Source organism: Oncorhynchus kisutch, linkage group LG27, assembly GCF_002021735.2.
Source record: "Oncorhynchus kisutch isolate 150728-3 linkage group LG27, Okis_V2, whole genome shotgun sequence".
Lineage (NCBI taxonomy): Eukaryota > Metazoa > Chordata > Actinopteri > Salmoniformes > Salmonidae > Oncorhynchus > Oncorhynchus kisutch.
In genome coordinates this window covers 6,117,841-6,138,689 of record NC_034200.2, presented here as the reverse complement: position 1 = coordinate 6,138,689, position 20,849 = coordinate 6,117,841, and the positions used below count along the sequence as shown (strand labels likewise).

Genomic DNA, 20,849 nt, shown 5'->3' with positions numbered 1-20,849 from the left:
ACAGTTTCTTGGACAGCATGGTATAGTTTCTGCTCTGACATACATGGTCAACTGTGGGACCTTATATAGACAGGTGTTTGTCTTTCAAATTCATGTCCAAACAGCTGAATTGGACACAGGATGACTCCAATCAAGTTGTAGTGACATCAAGGATGATCAAAGGAAATTGGATGCACCTGAGCTCAATTGGGAGTGCCATAGCAAAGGGGTGTGAATAATTATGTAAATTACATCTATATTTAATTTAATACATTTGAAAATATTTTCACTTTGTCATTATGGGGTATTGTATGTTGACGGGTGAGCAAAAAATATGAATCAATTTGAATTCAGGGGTATGAATACTTTGTATATACTGTATATAGTGCACCAGGGCCCAAGCCAAAAGAAGTGAACTATATAGGGATGCCATTTGAGATGCACGCTAGATATTAGTATCTAACTGACAAAAAGCGTAAAGGAATCCATGCCTTTTCATCAATTTCTAGACTGATTACAAATCAACTCATCATTCCATTTCCTGGACAGCAGAAGACTGGTTTTTAATCAGTAAATGTATCAAAAACATTGAGGATGTTCATGTAAACATCAGACAGACAAAGACAGACAACTCAGAGTTCCCACTCATGTTCCTGATGTCTTTCAGTTTGTTGAACACGCCCCCTGCCGTCAGATTGGCTGGCTGGAACATTCTCTGGTTGCTACGGGAACTCTCCGCCACCAACCCCGAGTCGCCCTTCTCTGCAGCCTCCGCCTTGATTTTGTCCAACTGTCGCCCTGGCAACAAGAATAATAAAAACAGTAAGATGTGATAGAATTCTAAGCCTGAAAGCAAAGAAAGAGAATGAATAACAAAGATGTGTTTGAGTACGTGTGTCACACCAGTTACTTGGGCAACAGTTTATGTGTGTGCACGCACACAAGTGTATGTCCTTTACCAATTGCTTGGGCAACAGCTTTCATCAGTACAGTTTCTCCCACTCCCAGCTCCAGTCCCAGGTAAGCAGGACCCAACTAATTGAGACACAGGTAAACACAGCTCAGCAGGTCCTCTGAGGAAGAAGAGAAAGAGAGAAAACTCAACTCAGCACACACATTGGACTCATCTACACTCTGGTTGCGTCCCAAATCACTCCCTATAGGGCACTACTTTTGACCAGAGCTTATAAGCACCCTCTTCCTTATATAATGCACTACTTTTGACCAGGGTTCTGGTCAAAAGAACTGGACTATGTAGGAAATAGGATGCCATTTGGGACACAGGCCATCTGACTCATCTCAATAAGTTAGGTTGCATCCTGCAACTGGGCCAATAGCTCATGTAGTTGCTGCTAGCTCCACATGCACAAACATTAGGGAAAAAGCTAAGAAAACTATTTCATCTGGAGAGAGGATTATCAGAGCGTAGAAGATTTGATAATGTTTCAATGCTCCTCAATCTGGCAAAAAAAGGAATGCAATTAGTATGTAAGACGAAGTATAAGGAAAAATTACACAAGAACAAACAGTCACCACTTCGGAGGTATATTAAATTCCACTTATCTGCCAGTCTTCGTCAATCTTCTCAAAGGTATGTGCAACAGCTGAATAAGGGACCCTGTGAATGAGAAAATGAGTCAAAACACCTCCATTGAGAGACATTATGTAAATCAAAGTATTGTGCAGGTTGTTCAATATTTAATATTCATAAATGCACACTGTAGCAAAACAGTATGGAACAGAAAATTAAAACAAGCATTTGTTGGACAAGTTCAGGTAGTCCCTCTCCGATTCGTCCCCTTTGCTTTAGTACCTAGTGAACACGACCCAGGTTGAGGTATATAACAGAGGGGTGTGGAATTGTGACAAGGGGGTTGAACGTACCTCTGTCCCCACCCCCAGCAGGCGTGGTCCACCGGGTGATAGTTGGGTCTGGACGGGTCGTACTGGGCCTGGTCCGTCTTCTCTCTGGTGGGAGAAACCACTGACATTAATACAGTATACAGTGCAGTATTCAACTCAATGAAGAAAACATTCAGGTAAAAAGTAATGCACTTTATAGGGAATAGGTTGCCATTAGGGAAGCACCCTGAGAAATGAACATGCATATAGGGCTGGGCGATATGGCCAAAATATCATATCACGCTCTTTGAAAAACAATTGCCGGTAATTCTACATTTGCTTCATGAGTAGTGTGACCCTTGGGTGACAACACATACAAGTTATTTCAAATAGGTCTTTCTCCATTCTGACTGTTTTATACTGTTCAATTCAACCAAAAATACATTTGATCAATGTCTGCATTTCTTGTACTCATTTGAGTTCATTTCCACACTCGCGTAGGCTGGACGATAGGGACAAACAATCTAGGCCATAGGGCCTCCTGAGTGGCACAGTGGTCTAAGGCATTGCGTCGCAGTGCTAGCTGTGCCACTAGAGATACTGGGTTCGAGTCCAGGCTCTGGAGCAGTCAGCCGCGACCGGGAGACCCATGGGGCAGAGCACAATTGGCCCAGCTTCGTCAGGGTTAGGGGAGGGTTTGGCCAGCAGGGATGTCCTTGTCCCATCAACTCCTGTGGCGGGCTGGGCGCAGTCCATGCTGACACGGTCGCCAGGTGAACGTTGTGTCCTCTGACACATTGGTGCGGCTGGCTTCTGGGTTAAGGCCTAGTGTCAAGAAGCAGTGCGGCTTGGGTTGTTCCGGAGGATGCACGGCTCTCGACCTTCGCCTCTCCCGAGTCCGTAAGGGAGTTGCAGTGATGAGACAAGACTAACTACCAATTGGATACCACGAAATTGGGGGGGGGGGGGAACAATCTAGGCCTTATTTTTAACCAAATGTTGCGATTTGACTTGCAATTTAGAGCAAAACATTTGGGTGAACAGTTGGAATCATGGAAATATAATTAGCATAATATATTCTAATGTAATAGTGGGCAATTTGAATAGTGTTTGACGTGACAATTAATGAAAATGCCAGGGAAGCGTTATTGTGACAGGGTAGGAACCAAATAAATCTAATTAGCATAATAATAAAAAAATCCCCTTCAAAATGTCTGTTTAATCTAGAAATATCTGGTATTTTGCATGGGATGCATCTCAATCCACCGCATCCGCCAATAGTGGTCTTCCACATCTGTGGTGGAAGTTGGCCGAGCTACAGCAGTGTTTGTCAGACCATGAGACAACCCAATATTCAGTCTTCTCACGAAAACGCCTGTACGGTTTGGCCTACACACTAATATGACCCCTTAATGGAATGGTGTTTTGCTCTAGGACAAGCCTCACAGGACTTGTCTGAAGGTAGCCCAGTACCATTTTTTATTAAGTATACAGAGTGTACAAAACATTAGGAACGCCTGCTCTTTCCATGAGACTGACTCGTGAATCCAGCTGAAAGCTATGGTCCCTTACTGACGTCACCTGTTAAATCATCCACTTAAAATCAGTATAGATGAAGGGGATGAGACAGTTCAAATTATTTTTAAGGCTTGAGACATTGATTGTGTGCCATTCGGTGGGTGAATGGGCAAGACAAGATTTAAGTGCCTTTGAACGGGGTATGGTAGTAGCTGCCAGGAGCACCGGTTTGAGTGTCAAAAACAGCAACGCTGCTGGGATTGTCTGATTTCTGATTTTCTTTACGCACCACCACTAATGAGCTGAGCTTCTCAGTATTTTTTTCTTCACCTCGACAGTAAGTCAACAAAGTCTTCTTTTTTAATCCATTGTGAATGACAGTAACAGTTCCTCACAGTATTTGAAAAAATCTTTCCAATACTCTCCTGGCCTCGACAATCACCAAGACTCTGTGTGAAAGAGCAAAATATTACGATCTGATGATCCTATATATCCAGTGGAAACATAAAATACCTGAACACTTTTCCCTTGCGCAAAAACAGCTGTCGTGCAGGAAACTGCTGGCCCGGAAGAGGTTAGTTGATACAATGTCACAGCTTTGGGTGGGACCCAGTTGATTGATTTGACACAATGTTGCACTACACTAGCTCAAGTCAAGACGGATAGAAAGGGAGGCAGACGGGCGGAGTAGAGATTGACGCGATTGAAAGAACCTGCATTTGTCAAGATATTTTCTACCATTTTTATTTGTCGAATTTAGGCTCATGTATTTTACTTAGCTGACGGTGGAAGTTATAGGCATGGACGGTAAACACCGTATATCCAGGTATTTGGGGAAAGCCTCGGGATGATTTGTCAATACCGTTAACCATTTAAAGTTAATACGTTTTAATATTTGTAGCTACTTTAAGTAAATACCCGCAGTCACTTGTGCAATACTTTAGGAGAAAAAAGCAGATTGAGTTCATTTCACATGTCACATTCTGAAGCTTACCGTAGTTCACCAGAACAGTTGAGCCAGCCATGTGTTTGGCACAAGGGGAGAAAGCGGGAGCAGGTGAGTGCAGCTGTGTATTGACAGGGGTCGCGTTTTATCCTAGACAGAAAATACATTTGTGCAACATTTTCATCCGATGGCAAAATAAGTGCATTGCTAACGTTATTTGGCTGGCAGCCACAAAAGTAAACAAGTTTACAATATAAAATGTTTTTCAAAAACAATGCATGGCCATCGTGTATATATATATATATATATATATGTGTGTGTGTATGTATATGTGTATGGCTAATATTTATCATAGAAAGGAAATTGAGCTGGCTACATTCTAATGTTTTGCTTTAAGTTACACTTGCGTTTTACGAGAGAAAGGTAGCTACACATCAGTTCGAGCGCTGTCTGCTGATTGAATGCTCGTTAGCGAATTCTCATTTGAGTGGAGAAGTGCAACTGATGCACGAAATTAGACTGATGCCAAGCAAAAATTACAATAAGAAGCATTTTTACATTTTGTTTTTACGAAAATAAATGTTATGCGTTATTTTTCTCCTGTGTTAACGCTAAATTCCGCTTTAATGTGAACACTAAATATAACTGGCTAGTTAATCAAATTAAGCAACTGAATTAATAAGGTGACAGGGCATCATATTGTGTTAGCTTTATGCATCGGCTCTTAGCCAACCATGCTATTGTTTTTTTTACCATTGTTGTAACTTGTTTTGTACATAATGTTGAAGCTACCTTCTCTTATGACCACAGGAGCTTCTGGACATTGGAACTGGGATTGCTCAACTCAAACTGTACAAAGAGTTCTTCTTCAATGAGTCAGACGGGAGGGATATAGACACTAGACCAGGCCCAGAAAAGGAAACAGATTTTGCGGAAAGAGATCAAGATCCCTTGTGAGGATCAGGCGACGAGTGGCTAATCTGCCTTTGCCTTCCGTCCAGCTAGTTAACGTTCAATCGCTGGAAAATAAATGGGATGAACTGAAAGCACATTTATCCTACCAACATTAGTACATTAGGGACATTAGTAACTGTAATAACTTATGTTTCACCGAGTCGTGTCTAAACGACAACATTAAGAACATACAGCTGGCGGGTTACACACTATCGGCAGGATAGAACAGCAGCCTCTGCTAAGACACGGGACGGGGGCCTATGCATTTATGTAAACAACAGCTGGTGCATGATATCTAAGGAAGTCTCAAGGTTTTGCTCGCCTGAGGTAGATTATCTCATGCTAAACTGTAGACCACACTATCTACCTAGAGAGTTTATCTGTATTTTTCGTAGCTGTCTACATACCACCACTAAAACCGCACTCAATGAGATGCCATAAGCAAACAGGAAAATGCTCATCCAGAGGCAGCGCTCCTAGTGGCTAGGGACATTAATGCAGGGAAACTTTTACATCAGTTTTACCTAATTTCTATCAGTATGTTAAATGTGCTACCAGATGGAGAAAATTCTAGAACACCTTTACTCCACACAGAGACACGTACAAAGCTCTCCATTTGGCAAATCTGACCATAATTCTATCCTCTTGATTCCTGCTTACAAGCAAAATTAAAAGCAGGAAGCGCCAGATACTCGGTCTATAAAAAAAGTGGTCAGATGAAGCAGATGCTAAACTACAAGACTGTTTTGCTAGCACAGACTGTAACATGTTCAGGGATTCTTCAGATGGCATGGAAGGAGTACACCACATCAGTCACTGGCTTTATCAATAAGTGCATCGAGGATGTCGTCCAGAAGCCATGGATTACAGGAAACATTCACACTGAGCAAAAGGATATAGCTACGCTTTCAATGAGCGGGAATCGAACCCGGAAGCTTATAAGAAATCCTGCTATGCCCTCTGACAAACCATCAAATAGGCAAAGTGTCAATACAGGACTAAGATCGAATCGTACTACACTGGCTCCGACGCTTGTCGGATGTGGCAGGGCCTGCAAACTATTACAGACTACAAAGGGAAGCACAGCCGAGAGCTGCCCAGTGACACGAGCCTACCAGGACAAGCTAAATAACTACTATGCTCGCTTCGAGGAAAGTAACACTGAAACATGCATGAGAGCCTCAGCTGTTAAGGACAACTGTGTGATCCCGCTCTCCTTGGCCGATGTGAGTAAGACCTTTAAAAAGGTCAACATTCTCAAGGCCACAGGGCCAGACGGATTACCAGGACGTGCACCCTGAGCATGCGCTGACCAACTGGCAAGTGTCTTCACTGGCATTTTCAACCTATCCCTGACTGAGTCTGTAATACCAACATTTTTCAAGCAGACCACCATAGTCCCTGTGCCCATGAACACTAAGGTAACCTGCCTAAATGACTACCGACCCGTAGCACTCACTTCTGTAGCCATGCAATGCTTTGAAAGGCTGGTCATGGCTTACATCAACACTATTTTCCCAGAAACCCGAGACCCACTCCAATTTGCATACCGCACCAACAGATCCACAGATGATGCAATCTCTATTGCACTCCACACTGCCCTTTCACACCTGGACAAAAGGAACACCTACGTGTGAATGCTTTTCATTGACTACAGCTCAGCGTTCAACACCATAGTTCCCTAAAAACTCATCACTAAGTTAAGGACCCTGGGACTAAACACCTCCCTCTGCAACTGGGTAGGTACAACACAACCGCCACGCTGATCCTCAACACTGGGGCCCCTTCTGGTGTGTGCTTAGTCCCCTCCTGTATTCCCTGTTCACTCATGACTGCACGACTCTAACACCATCATTAAGTTAGCTGATGACAACAGTGGTAGGCCTCATCACCGACAATGATGAGACAGCTTATAGGGAGGTGGTCAGAGAAATGACCATGTGGTGCAAGGACAACAACCTCTCCCTCAACGTGATCAAGACAAAGGAGATGATTGTGGACTACAAGAAAAGGAGGACCAAGCACGCCCCCATTCTCATCGACAGGGCTGTAGTGGAGCATGTTGAGAGCTTCAAGTTCCTTGGCGTCTACATCACCAACAAACTAACATGGAAGTGAAATTCCACATGACCATTTTGAGTCACGGTATCTAGGCTTCTCCAAAACTGTGCTCTGATGTCTCTGATGGTCGTTAGTAGCCTACCAAACTTGCTAACAGCCAGTCGGTAATGGCCAGTACTCAGCACTCTATTGTCCTTCTAAATCACTCCGACATCAATACAAATGAAATTACACTTTGAGTGCCCTGGTATTCTGAGTTTGAGTGGAATAGGATCACCTGGTTGATGCATGGAATAAAGTGTTTGTTGCACAACATTTCCATAGGCAAGGCAATTGCATGAGAAAACAGAGTTGATGGCCTCTTTTTAATAGAGGACCCATTAGCTTTCTATAGGCTAGGACTATTATATTTATTCCTCAACTTTCCATAGATTAAGCATTTTTTTTAATCTTTACAATTAGAGTAGCCTGCCTGGCTGGCATGAAAATGAACAGTGGGAAAAGCGTCCTTTACTATTCAAGTGCATACTGATGGCGTCTTTCGTTTTTTCACTGCCCCTGCTCTGACAGGTGCATGATAAATGCCCCATTTGAAATCGAAACAAATTTCACACACATTTAAAGACAAGTTTAAATTGAGAATAGTCTGAATGGTGAGAGTATTATCACTTGTGAATGATGCACAGCACATGCCTTCTTCTGTGTGCAACTTTTTCAAATCAGTCGCATGCATCATGTAGCCCAGCCCATGTTTTGCATCACAAAATGGTGTAGCTCAGCTGAACGGTGTTTCCTCAGACACAGTGGTGCAGCTGGTTTCCGGGTTAAGGGAGCAGTGTGTCAAGAAGCAATGCGGCTTGGCAGGGTGGTTTTTCAGAGGACGCATGGCTCTCGACTGTCGCAGCGATGGGACAAGACTAACTACCACTTGGATATCACAAAATTGGGGAGGAAAAACGGGTAAAAAAGTACAAAACGATAATAAAAAAAGGAATGGCTTGGAGATCGGTTGGTGACCACTGGTGTAAAGTAAATATATGCATTATTGGCAGTTGTCTCCCTCTTACCCTTTATTGTCTTTAACGTCCTCAGTGATACTAGCCACCTTTTCCACTTCTCTGTGCTCAGCTTTCCTTCTCCCTCACTCTTCTCATTTTTGTCTTCCACAATTTTGTTTTGTCTTCCACGCTTTTACTCCTATTTGTCTTCCACGCTTTTCTCCTCTGGTTTCTCCATCTTCACAGCTGCTTTCCTGGGAGCTAGATAACAGAGAAGTACAAAGCATGTTCCATTTACTTGTTCCACTGCCATCTCTGCAGCTTATAAGCCTCTTACACCACTACAGATTTCTTCTAAACTTCCCATAGCAAAGTTAGGTTAAGGCCCAAATGGCACCCTATATAATGCACTAAAATTGTTTAGGGCCTATACGGCTCTGGTCAAAAGTAGTGCACTATATAGGGAATAGGATGCCATTTGACACACTTGTTTCTTCTAAACAAACTGCAGAGAGCAAACTCATTCATATAGGATGTTTCAGTGCTAGGGAGGAAGTAAGTGTGTGGGGAAAAATCTCAAAATTGCTGATAGGGGCTTTCTTGGCTTGGGGGCTTTGACACTTTGTCCTCAGTTTCTTTCGGCTCCTTTACTGCCTTTTCATTTTTAGGACTTTTCTGCTTTTCTTTGTCATCCTTTACTGCCATCTTTTGAGTTTTATGGCTTTTTCCAACTTCTTTCCATCATCCTCCCCGTTCTCGGTCATGGTCTCTTTCACATCAATTTCTTTCTCCTTCTCTTCGTCTTTCTCTTCACCTGTCTCTTTCTGCTCTGTTTTTTTTCCGGCTCTACCTTAGGCGTACCCACACTTTTTTCCCTCTCCTCCCACCTCCATCGCTTCCTCTTCATTCTCGACAGAGAATACAAGGAGTAGGAAGCAACACACTTGTAATGGAGGAAAATGAACCTTACCTGTGCTGTCCTGTGTTTTGTCAACCCGTGCTCTTTTTTTCTGAGGTCCTTGTTCTTCCTTCACCACCTCCTCACTGCCACTCCTGCTGTCCAGCTCCCTCTCTGGGACCGGCTTCCTTGCTACAGAGATGACACAGAAAAATAGAGCTACATTACTACTGAGCACGTGTGCAATTATGCAGCCTAATTCCTTTTTCAAACAACTTGTGTGCAAGCTTCTCTTTACTTTTTGTAATAATTCCCACGCACCTGCAACGACCAGATGTGAGTTAATTTTTTTCATTTTCAAACACCTTTGAAAATGCAGGCTGCACTAGATAACATGGACAGTTAACAGCGTGTTATTAGAGGCTGATGGACTTGTTTAGAGACCGGTCCGGCGCTTGAGTATTACTGAAGGTGAGGTGGACGTGGCAGTTTCAGGGGTGGCAGCTGGGGTCACCGGTGTAGCAGGAGTGACGGGGGCAGCAGCAGGGTACAAGGGGGTGGGGAGTGCCTTGAATACTTTATCTTGTGGGGGAAAGAAAAAAGTTCTTACTCAGATCTACACACACACACACGTGCGTGCGCACACACTTTGCCTCGTCTTTAATTGCATAGACCAGGGGCTTAAAGTAGGAGTGCTGATCTAGAACCCGTTTTGCCTTTTAGATTCTAATGAATAAGATTACATGGTCAGGGGGGACCTGATCCTACTATGAGGCGCTTTGTAAATACAGGCCCAGTGCAGGGTGTGCAAATAATCTCCTTATTAGAGAGGGTTTACATAGAGAAGGAAATGTGGTGGGAAATGTAGTAGCTACCTTTTCCTTCCTGGGTAGGACAGCCCTGTCCTCTTGTTCCCGTTTGACTGCCTGTTCTTTCCCGACTGGAGCCTCATCACTGTCCAGGATCTGACGACTGCGTTTACTGAACTTTTTTACTTGCGAATCAAGCTGGTTGTGGACACCATTCTGCACTTTGAGAGAACTTTTGACAGGTCTAGCAAGTGTCTTTGGCATCATTAAAAGTGAAGACATGTTTATCAAATCACTTCTCTGTAATTATTATTATGCGATTAAACTAATCATGTAAATGTAATTAACTAGGAAGTCGGGGCACCAAGGAAATCTTAAGATTAAGATTCAGATAACTTAATATCTGATCAATTAGTCTAATTAATGAATTATTCTTTACCTCATGTTAGTCTCATTCCAAGTGTCGGAAATTGTTGGTTATATGCACGAACCCAGCCTTTACTATGAATCATCCATACACCAATTATCTTAATCGTTTATTTACTAACTAAATAATCACAGAAATGCATAAACAAACAGATATGGTTACAAGGAAATGATTAGGGAGGTTCCTTAGTGGGCTAAGCCAATATGACTGCTTGGTGGACAAAGGGAAGTGGGTGTGGACTGAACAGCGGGAAAGACCAACAAAAGGAATCACTACAGTTGATAATTATATTAATTGAAATGCTATTCCTTTGCACATGACTGCTCACTCATTCGGGAATAACTGCAATCAATATATATTTACGCTCAGTGTGTCGTTGTGGAATCGTCCGTCTGTCAGAGTTCATACGAGTCGGTCTCTGCCTCCCTGAAGATCAAGTCTTACGTGGTTAAAATGGATACTTCAGAGTACCATTCCGAAATGTTCTCATAGGATAGATGTTTCGGCGGTTGTCGGTAGAGGTCGACCGATTTATGATTTTTCAATGCCTATGCCGATTATTGGAGGACCCAAAAAAAGCCGATGCCGATTTTTAATTTGTAGTTTTTAAAAAATATATTTGTATTAATGACAATTACAACAATACTGAATGAACACTTATTTTAACACATAAAAAAAAATAGAATTTAGTCTCAAATAAATAATGAAACATGCTCAATTTGGTTTAAATAATGCACAAACAAAGTGTTGGAGAAGTAAAAGTGCAATATATGCTATGTAAAAAAGCTAATGTTTAAGTTCCTTGCTCAGAACATGAAAACATATGAAAGCTGGTGGTTCCTTTTAACATGAGTCTTCAACATTCCCAGGTAAGAATTTTTAGGTTGTAGTTATTATAGGACTATTTCTCTCTATACCATTTGTATTTCATATACCTTTGACTATTGGATGTTCTAATAGGTACTCTAGTATTGCCAGCCTAATCTTGGGACTTGATAGGCTTGAAGTCATAAACATCGCAATGCTGGAAGCACAGCGACGAGCTGCTGACAAATGCAGGAAAGTGCTGTTTGAATGAATGCTTACGAGCCTGCTGCTGCCTACCACCGCTCAGTCAGACTGCTCCATCAAATCAGACTTAATAATAATATAATAACACACAAATACGAGCCTTAGGTCATTAATATGGTAAAATCCGGAAACTATCATTTTAAAAAACAAACATTCATTCTTTCAGTGAAATACGGAACCGTTCCGTATTTTATCCAACGGGTGGCATCCATAAGTCTATATATTGCTGTTACGTTGCACAACCTTCAATGTTATGTCATAATTATGTAAAATTCTGGCAAATTAGTTTGCAACAAGCCAGTCGGCCCAAACTGTTGCATATACCCTGACTCTGAGCGCAATGAGCGCAAGAGAAGTGACAATTTAATATTTCCTGCTAACATGAATTTCTATTAACTAAATACGCAGGTTTAAAAATATATACTTCTGTGTATTGATTTTAAGAAAGGCATTGATGTTTATGGTTAGGTACATTCGTGCAACGATTGTGCTTTTTTCGCAAATGCGCTTCTGTTAAATCATCCCCCGTTTGGCGAAGTTTGCTGTCTTTGTTAGGAAGAAATGGTCTTCACACAGTTTGAAACAAGCCAGACGGCCCAAACTGCTGCATATACACTGACTGTTGCACAGAACGCAAGAGAAGTGACACAATTTCCCCAGTTAAAAGAAATTCATGTTAGCGGGCAATAAACTAAATATGCAGGTTTAAAAATATATACTTGTGTATTGATTTTAAGAAAGACATTGATGTTTATAGTTAGGTACACATTGGAGAAGTAGGCTGTGATTCAATGCATTGATTATATGCAACCCAGGACAAGCTAGATAAACTAGTAATATCATCATTGATTGTTTTTTATAAGATAAGTTTAATGCTAGCTAGCGCCTTGGTTCCTTGCTGCACTCACATAACAGGTAGTCAGCCTGCCACGCAGTCTCCTGTGGAGTGCAATGTAATCAGCCATAATCTGTGTCCAAAAATGCAGATTACCAATTGTTATGAAAACTTGAAATCGTCCCTAATTAATCAGCCATTCCGATTAATCGTCCGACCTCTAGTTGTCGGTCTTCACATCCCAGGTTGACAATTTCTAGCTGCAGACTAGTAATTAGTATCTAAGATTTGCTCTTATTCTGTCGGGATTGATAGTCTTAGAGTTTAACCATTTCCACCCGTGTAGCCAATGCTCCACGTGGTATGGTTAGGAATTCAACAACCATTGCAACCTTCGGACTCTGAGGCTTTTGTGGTTTGAAGAAGATTTCCTCGGGAGGGTTTTTTATTCGTAACAGCAGAAAAGGGCTGTTCCATTATGCCAGATCATGTCTGTGCTCACGGGGGGCGAGCCAATGACTTGGTTAAACTTTAAAGGAATACAATTCTCCTCCATTAAAAGGTTTATCACCTTACATTTCACAAATAGTTTTATCTTTACTCATTCATTTTATACAAGAATTGGATGCAAACACCATAATTGAGAAATGTACATATTCAGAGATCTAGTTGTGTGTTTCCTGTCCTCTCGGAGGTCACCAAATGAAACACACTCGTCATACCCGTCCCTTAAGTGTCCACGGACTATTCCCACCTTACAAGTGGACCTTTTGTATCAAATCCCCATTTTGGGCATTTAGGAGTTAGCCATGTGAAATCCTTTGTTCTCTCTGTGTGTCTCTTTCTGTAGACCGACACTGCAACAAATATCATCTGCATATCATCCTAGACCAGTCTGTTTGCTTTCGCCACAGCTAATTGCTTTGTCATTCAAGCAACGGCTAGGCCCCAAGTGGCTAGGTCCCAATTCCTTTTTGTAGTGCACTGCTTTTGACCAGGACGCATAGAAGACTGGTCAAAAGTACTGCAATATGTGCCATTTGAGACGCAGATGGGGTACAGTTTAAGCTTGAGGCATTTCCAAGTTATATTCTTAAAGAATCAACAGTACCAGTCAAAAGTTGACACACCTAATTCCAGGGTTTTCCCTTTTTCTTTATTTTCTACGTCGTAGAATAGCAAAGACAAACTATGAAAACACAAAGAATCATGTAGTTAAAAAAATTAAAAAGCGTTAAACAAATCAAAACATATGAGATTCTTCAAAGTAGCCACCGATTGCCTTGACAGCTTTGCACACTCTTGGCATTCTCTCAACCAGCTTCATGATGTAATCATCTGGAATGCATTTAAATTAACAGGTTTGCCTTGTTAAAAAGGTTTGCTTTGTGGAGATACCATTCCAAGATGGCGTAGCAGTCAGACGTCTTTGTCTCGTCTCGTCCCATGTAAATATATTTTAATATATTTTTCTTCGCATTCTTTTTAATATTTTTCCTAAACCTCAACTTCAAAATACTCTCCTGCAACCCGCCTCACCCAATGTGGTGTGGATCTGTTTTTTTTCTAAAGTATTTCTATTTACCTCCAAACTGGAATACCTCAACTGAAGCTAGCTAGCTAACAGCTATCAGTCATCTAACCACTGCTAGCGGTCGTCAGCTAACCACTGCTAGCGGTCGTCAGCTAATCACTGCTAGCGGTCGTCAGCTAATCACTGCTAGCGGTCGTCAGCTAACCACTGCTAGCGGTCGTCAGCTAACCACTGCTAGCGGTCATCAGCTAACCACTGCTAGCGGTCATCAGCTAACCACTGCTAGCGGTCATCAGCTAACCACTGCTAGCGGTCATCAGCTAACCACTGCTAGCGGTCATCAGCTAACCACTGCTAGCAGCCATCAGCTAACCACTGCTAGCAGCCATCAGCTAACCACTGCTAGCAGCCATCAGCTAACCTTTAGCTCAGAAAGCTCTCGCCAGTTCATACAACACGTTTCAAACCAGAGCATACCGGACCTATACCGGACCTATTTTTCTCTCCATATCCCCGGGATTCCTACCGCAAACTCTGAACCTTTTCATCTGGATCGTGGCAGTTAGCTAACCGCAACCCGGGTTGACTACTCCTGGCTAATGTTTCCGTCCCGGAACAAGCACCAACTACCCATCTTCCGGCTAGGGCTCCTGGGCTACTCCAGAAGCCCAATCCTCGGCTACAATATCCGGACCCCTTCTACTGCCAGTACGGGGCATGGAACCCCGCCGATCCTTCACAACTGGAATACCGACGTAATCTGCCCGAGGAGCCCAACAGGCCCCTCAGGTGCGACATCCCCTGAAGGCCCATTCTGCTAACGGCGGCCTGCTAGCTATCTATAGCATATTGGACTGTTAGCTGATCCATGGGCCAGTTTCTTGGACCACTATATCCATTTTGCAAATTGGACTTGGACCCCTCTGCTACTTGGAACTGTCACGACTTCTACCGAAGGTAACTCCTCTCCCTGTTCGGGCGGCACTCGGCGTCGCCGGTTTACTAGCCGCTACCGATCCCTTTTTATTTTTCTGATTGTTTTGTCTGTGTTCCTTTTCACACCTGGTTTCAATTGCTTTGATTTCTGTGGGTATATAGGGCACCTGTTACCTGCCGTAATTCGTGCAGGATTAAGCTTGTGAGTATTAGCGTTCAGTATTCTATGCTGTTTATTGTTTTCGCATTGACGTATGTGTAGGTAGTGTCAGAACTGTGGTTGTTCCTTCGTGTACTGACACGAGTTTGCATTCCTTCGAGCGCGTTGTTTGGACATTCATCTGGGCCAATTTTGTATTGGTGGACTATGTGTACAGATCTCTACATTAAACACGCTTCTCAAAAAAATCCCTGCTCTCCTGCGCCTGACTCCTACACCGAGACGCACTTTATCACAGGAACCCTACTAATTCCATGACTGTTCTATCGACATCACTGCACAAAGAGGCAAAAACAGACTTCCTCCATCACAATGTCCCTCTAAGGCCCTTCTGCTAGCTTGCTAGCCCCGGCCTGCTAACTGAATGAATCGCAGTGTCTCCGCCAGCCCAACCACTCACTGGACCCATATGTTCACTTGGCAACACATGCCTCTCTCTAATATCAATATGCCTTGTCCATTTCTGTCCTGGTTAGTGACTACTGTCTTATTTCACTGTAGAGCCTCTCAATATGCTCAATATGCCTTAACCAACCATGTTGTTCCACCTCCCACATATGCGATGACATCACCTGGTTTAAAACATCTAGAGACTATATCTCTCTCATCATTACTCAATGACCAGGTTTACCTCCAATGTACCATACCTTTGTCTGTACATTATGCCTTGAATCTATGCTATTGTGCCCAGAAACCTGCTCCCTTTACTCTCTGTTTCGAAGTAACCAGTTCTTATAGCCTTTAGTCGTACCCTTATCCTACTTCTCCTCTGGTGATGTAGAGGTGAATCCAGGACATGCAGTGCCTAGCTCCACTCCTACTCCCCAGGTGCTCTCATTTGTTGACTTTGTGACCGTAAAAGCCTTAGTTTCATGCACGTTAACAATAGAAGCCTACTCCCTAAGTTTACTTTATTCACTGCTTTAGCACATTCTGCCAACCCAGATGTCTTAGCCGTGTCTGAATCCTGGCTTAGGAAAACCACCAAAAACCCTGAAATTTCCATCCCTAACTATAACATTTTTCACCAAGATAGGACTGCCAAAGGGGGCGGTGTTGCAATCTACTGCAGAGAAATCCTGCAGAGTTCTGTCTTTACTATCCAGGTCTGTACCAAACAATTCGAGCTTCTACTTCTAAAAATTCACCTTTCCAGAAACAAGTCTCTCACCATTGTCGCTTGCTATAGACCACCCTCTGCCCCCAGCTGTGCCCTGGACACCATATGTGAATTGATTTCCCCCCATCAATCTTCTGAGCTCGTGCTGCCAGGTGACCTAAACTGGGACATGCTTAACACCCCGGCCATCCTACAATCTAAGCTTGATGCCTTCAATCTCACACAAATTATCAATGAACCTACCAGGTAAACACGGGCACCCTCATAGATATCATCCTAACTAACTCGCCCTCCAAATACACCTCTGCTGTTTTCAACCAAGATCACAGCTATCACTGCCTCATTGCCTGCATCCGTAATGGGTCTGCGGTCAAACGACCACCCCTCATCACTGTCAAACGCTCCCTAAAACACTTCAGCGAACAAGCCTTTCTAAACGACTTGGCCAGGGTATCCTGGAATGACATTGACCTCATCCCCGTCAGTAGAGAATGCCTGGTTATTCTTTAAAAGTGCCTTCCTCACCATCTTAAATAAGCATGCTCCATTCAAAAAATCTATAACTAGGAATAGATATAGCCCTTGGTTCACTCCAGACCTGTCTGCCCTTGACCATCACAAAAACATCCTGTGTACCGTTCTGCATTACCATCGAATAGCCCCCGTGATATGCAACTTTTCAGGGAAGTTAGGTACCAATATACACAGGGAGTTAGGAAAGCTAAGGCTAGCGTTTTCAAGTAGAAATTTGCATCCTGTAGTACAAACTCAAATGTTCTGGGACACTGTAAAGTCCATAGAGAATAAAAGCAACTGCCCACTGCACTGAGGCTAGAAAACACTGTCGCCACCGATTAAATTCACAATAATTGAGAATTTCAAGAAGCATTTTTCTATGGCTGGCCATGCCTTCCACCTGGCTACCCCTACCCCGGTCAACAGTCCTGCGCTCCCCACAGCAACTCGCCCAAGCCTCCCCCACTTGTCCTTCACCCAAATCCAGAAAGATGATATTCTGAAAGAGCTGCAAAATCTGGACCCCTACAAATCAGCCGGGCTAGACAATCTGGACCCTCTTTCTGAAATTATCTGCCAAAATTGCAACCCCTATTACTAGCCTGTTTAACCTCTCTTTCATACCGTCTGAGATTCCAATAGATTGGAAAGCTGCCGCAGTCATCCACCTCTTCAAAGTGGGGTACACTCTTGACCCAAACTGCTACAGACCTATATCTATTCTACCCTGCTTTTTTAAGGTCTTTGAAAGCCAAGTTAACAAACACATTACCGACCATTTTGAATCTCACCATACCTTCTCCGCTATGCAATCTGGTTTCAGAGCTGGTCATGGGTGCACCTCAGCCACGTTTAAGGTCCTAAACGATATCATAACTGCCATCGATAAGAGACATTACTGTGCAGCCGTATTCATCGACCTGGCTAAGGATTTCGACTCTGCCAATCACAACATTCTTATTGGCAGACTCAACACCCTTGGTTTCTCAAATGATCGCTTGGTTCACCAACTACTTCTCCGATAGAGTTCAGTATGTAAAATCGGAGGGCCTGTTGTAATTCTCAGGCTGACTCTTCTCTGTATATATCAATGTCGCTCTCGCTGCTGGTGATTCTTTGAGCCACCTCTACGCAGACAACACCATTCTGTATACCCCTGGCCCTTCGTTGGATACTGTGTCAACTAACCTCCAGATGAGCTTCAATGCCATGCAACTCTCCTTCCGTGGCCTCAACTGCTCTTAAAAGCAAGTAAAACTAAATGCATGCTCTTCAACCAATCGCTGCCCACCTGCCCATCCAGCATCACTACTCTGGACGGTTCTGACTTAGAATATGTGGACAACTACAAATGCCTAGGTGTCTGGTTAGACTGTAAACTCTCCTTCCAGACTCAATATTAAACATCTCCAATACAAAATTAAATCTAGAATCGGCTTCCTATTTCGCCATAAAGCATCCTTCACTCATGCTGCCAAACATCATAAAACTGACCATCCTACCGATCCTAGACTTCGGCGATGTAATTTACAAAATAGCTTCTAATACTCTACTCAGCAAACTGGATGCAGTCTATCACAGTGCCATCCGTTTTGTCACCAAAGCCCCATATACTACCCACCACTGCGACCTGTATTCTCTCGTTGGCTGGCCCTCGCTTCATACTCGTCGCCAAACCCACTGGCTCCAGGTCATCAACAAGTCTCTAAAAGGTAAAGCCCTGCCTTATCTCAGCATACTGGTCATCATAGCAGCACCCACCCGTCGCACGAGCTCCAGCAGGTACATCTCACTGGTCACCCCCAAAGCCAATTCTTACTTTGGCCGCCTCTCCTTCCAGTTCTCTGCTGCCAATGACTGGAACGAACAGCAAAAATCTCTGAAACTGGAGACTCACATCCCTCTCTAGCTTTAAGTACCAGCTGTCAGAGCAGCTCACAGATCTCTGTAAATAGCTCATCCAATCTACATCATCCACATACTGTATTTATTTATCTTGGTCCTTTGCACCCCAGTATCTCAACTTGCACATTCATCTTCTGCACACACTACCATTCCAATGTTTATTTGATATATTGTAATAAATGTGCCTATTTATTGCCTTACCTCTCTTATCCTACCTCATTTGCACATGCTGTATATAGACTTTTCTACTGTATTATTGATTGTATGTTTGTTTATTCAATGAGTAACTCTGTTGTTGTATGTGTCAAACTGCTTTGCTTTATCTTGGCCAGGTCGCAGTTGCAAATGAGAACTTGTTCTCAACTAGCATACCAGGTTAAATAAAAGTGAAATATTCTTATATAAAATTCTTATAAAATATTCTTATTAAATACTTTTTTCTTTACATAGTTGAATGTGCTGACAACAAAATCACACATTATCAATGCAAATCAAATGTATCTACCCATGTAGGTCTGGATTTGGAGTCACACTCAAAATTAGAGTGGAAAACCACACTACAGGCCAATCCAACTTTGATGTAATGTCCTTAAAACAAGTCAAAATGAGACTCAGTAGTGTGTGTGGCCTCCACCTCCCTACAACGCCTGGGCATGCTCCTGATGAGGTGGCGGATGGTCTCCTGAGGGATCTCCTCCCAGACCTGGACTAAAGCATCCGCCAACTCCTGGACAGTCTGTGGTGCAACAGACTGTCTGTTGGTGCAACAGACTGTCTGTTGGTGCAACAGACTGTCTGTTGGTGCAACAGACTGTCTGTTGGTGCAACAGACTGTCTGTTGGTGGATGGAGCGAGACATGATGTCCCAGATGTGCTCAATTGGATTCAGGTCTGGGGAACGGGCGGGCCAGTCCATAGCATCAATGCCTTCCTCTTGCAGGAACTGCTGACACACTCCAGCCACATGAGGTCTAGCATTGTCTTGCATTAGGAGGAACCCAGGGCCAAACGCACCAGCATATGGTCTCACAAGGGTGTTTAATGTCTGATATGTTTAATGTCTGATAAATCGTTTGTGATCATTTCTCTATCGGGGAGCAAATCAGTGGGACCAGAACGGTTTGACGCTTCGTCCATTTCAGGTGGCGTTATCTTGTCCAATCATATACAATTAGGGTATCACCTCGAAGTTCACTGACGTCTGGAATGTGGAGGAGCGAGCTAAAATAAAAAGCCTAAGTGATAAGGTAAGCAAGGTTCCATCTACATGACTCAAACGCATATCACTAGGTAGCTAACGCGTTAAACAGCTCAGATTCTTTGGAACAGTTTGCATGCAGAATTGTTGAAGCGATCATATTTACTGCGAGTAGGTCGATATCGTTTATTGTATAACCTCTGAAAATGTCTTGTTGATAGGTCGTTCTTCCTTGAGATATGAGTTTTTGTTTGTTAATCTCAGTTCACCTCTGTGTTGTTGGTCCCATTTTTGTAAAAGGCTTCGTCACATTGACCTGTGCATTAATTAGCACAACTTTCAAGTGCGCTTGAAGTTACTTGGATAATGTCGAAGAGACTGGCAGTACTAAAACGTTAAAATTACTTACGCTATGCTTCGCTGCATGTTATCTTGCAGTTTTCCGTTGTGGTCAAATGTATTTAAATGCAAATTCCTTGCTTAACACTGAAATTAAACCAACACCACACGGACATTACCTGTGCAGAAATGCGATTGAAATGTTCGGTGCCAAAGTGACTTCAGACGATTCTCCCGGGGAATTTTTTTTTGAGCCATTCGCAGCTGTGATACTGTCTCCAGCTGGAGTGGACTCGTATAGCTACAGCACGATACTGGTGATTTATGGGGATGCTTTATTAGTCTTTAGGTAGACCAAATAGTTTTATTTTTTTATATTCATAAAGCACAGGACAACAATTTGACAAGTGAAATATTTGATAATACATAAACTACATCTCTGTTGAAGATTGTAGAAAGTTCACTGTTCATACAATTCATCATACATATCATACAGTTGCAATTTATCTGCTCTATACATGAAGTGCTTTGTTACACAAACATATTATAAAACGACCTCAATAGGAACAATACTATTATAAAATTGTAACTTCAATAACAGCCTTTTCAGCAAAAAACTACAGACAAAGACCTATTATAATGTCAAAAGAGGAAATTCTCTCCTGCATTTCTCCTCCTCTGACTCTACTCTCCATCAACATTTCCCACATTTCTCTCCCCTGTTTTGATCCCACTCTCTTTCG

At 42.8% G+C, this 20,849-nt stretch overlaps 1 long non-coding RNA gene across 1 annotated transcript; it reads right to left on the bottom strand.

The window, feature by feature from the left end:
• Nucleotides 1–516: 516 nt before the first annotated feature.
• LOC116357837 (uncharacterized) lies at nt 517–20,396 on the bottom strand. The gene is made up of 6 exons (XR_004205879.1): nt 20,286–20,396; nt 9,269–9,388; nt 8,368–8,559; nt 1,864–1,947; nt 939–1,597; nt 517–777 (listed from the first exon to the last, which is right to left on the bottom strand). It is a non-coding gene; the product is annotated as an uncharacterized LOC116357837 (long non-coding RNA).
• Nucleotides 20,397–20,849: the final 453 nt, after the last annotated feature.